The sequence below is a fragment of the Etheostoma cragini genome, unplaced genomic scaffold (assembly GCF_013103735.1).
Source record: "Etheostoma cragini isolate CJK2018 unplaced genomic scaffold, CSU_Ecrag_1.0 ScbMSFa_3406, whole genome shotgun sequence".
Taxonomy (NCBI): domain Eukaryota; kingdom Metazoa; phylum Chordata; class Actinopteri; order Perciformes; family Percidae; genus Etheostoma; species Etheostoma cragini.
The window spans coordinates 1-1,720 of NW_023267672.1; the positions used below are offsets into that span (position 1 = coordinate 1).

Sequence of the window (1,720 nt, forward strand, 5' to 3'; positions counted from 1 at the left end):
AGAGAGGGAGAGAGGGAGAGAGGGAGAGAGGGAGAGAGAGAGAGAGATTACTGACATCCAGAGAAGGTTTGTAAGTCTTCTCGGACGTGCAGCCGGTCTGACGCCTTCCCCACTAGGCCCTGATTGGAGGATCTGAGAGGCCCTGATTGGAGGATCTGAGAGGCCCTGATTGGAGGATCTGAGAGGCCCTGATTGCAGGATCTGAGAGGCCCTGATTGGAGTATCTGAGAGGTCCTGATTGGCCCACATAGATACAGAATGTACACATGAGACCGAGATGCCTCCCATCCTCATCCTGTGCTTCTCATCTCTTCCTCATAACTAACGTTAATAACCTTCTCTTCCTTTCTTCACTCTGTTGACATCGTCGGCTCAGATACAAAACTGTGAATTCAAAATGTTTCTTTGTCAAATAATCCAGATGGTTTCTGTCTTAAAGTAGTGATGAATGTTTCCATCCTCCTGCAGCTCTGTTCTTCCTTTCAGCCTCGGCTTCTCCAAGAGAGGCCCCTGTGTGTGTGTGTCTGTGTGTGTGTGTCTGTGTGTGCGTGTGTGTGTGTGTGTGTGTGTGTGTCTGTGTGTGTGTGTCTGTGTGTGCGTGTGTGTGTGAGTGTGTGTGTCTGTGTGTGTGTGTGTGTGTGTGTGTGTGTCATACTCCACTCATTCACAGATAGTTGTTCCCAGTCACTAACACACAGAAACAGGTTGAGAAACACTAGCTAGTCTGTTGGGTTCAGGGTTCAGGGTAGACCTGCTCAGAAACCGAGGAGTGTGTGTGTCTGTGTGTGTGTGTGTCTGTGTGTTAGTGTCATGTGAACATCCTGTCCTGGTCTAACCCGTCCCACGTGTCCTCTGATTGGTCCTCAGCCTGTAACCCCAACGCGTGCCGCGCGGTGGGCAGAGGTCTGCAGCCCAAGGGCCTGAGGGTCCGAGAGGGGGCCGATTTCAGGGTCTACACCAGGGGGGCCGGCAGCGGAGACCTTCAGGTCACCGTGAGGGGACCAAGTAAGACCCCAGGAACCTTTAACGATAGTACGCAGTACTAACCTGAGTACTAATACTGAGTACAAATACTGAGGTACTTTACCTGAGTCTATAGGATAGAACGAGAAGAGCTGTTCAAAAATAAAGATTAAATAAAATAAATACATCATATAAAAAGTTATATTCTATTTAATATTACTATTTAATATATTATGAATAAATATGTAATTTCGATGTGTTTTGCGTCCAGAGGGCGTGGAGGAGCCGGTGAAGGTCATCGCCGGGGACAACGGGACGTTCGAGTGTAATTATTACCCAATCACAATGGGACAATACATCGTCTCCGTCACCTGGGGAGGACACAGCGTCCCCCGCAGGTGAGACAGCCCCGCCCATCCATATACTGCAGTAGAAGTAGTAGTATTAGTAGTAGTAGTAGTATTAGCAGTAGTAGTAGAGTGTGTGTGTGTGTGTGTGTGTGTACAGTATATATACAGTGAGGAAAATAAGTATTTAACACGCTGTTATTTTGCAAGTTCTCCTACTTAGAAACCATGGAGGGTCTGATGTCCTCGTAGGACCGTGTCCACTGTGAGAGACATAAATGTGTGTGTGTCTGTGTCTGTGTGTGTGTGTGTGTGTGTGTGTGTGTTTCAGTCCCTTTGAGGTACAGGTGAGCGAGGAGGCGGGGCCCCAGAAGGTTCGGGCCTGGGGCCCCGGTCTGGAGACGGGGGGG

At 49.0% G+C, this 1,720-nt stretch overlaps 1 long non-coding RNA gene across 1 annotated transcript; it reads left to right on the forward strand.

Moving 5' to 3' along the window:
* Window positions 1-785: 785 nt before the first annotated feature.
* On the forward strand, window positions 786-1,718 carry LOC117940821. Its single transcript, XR_004655825.1, has 3 exons — window positions 786-1,005; window positions 1,235-1,361; window positions 1,642-1,718. It is a non-coding gene; the product is annotated as an uncharacterized LOC117940821 (long non-coding RNA).
* Window positions 1,719-1,720: the final 2 nt, after the last annotated feature.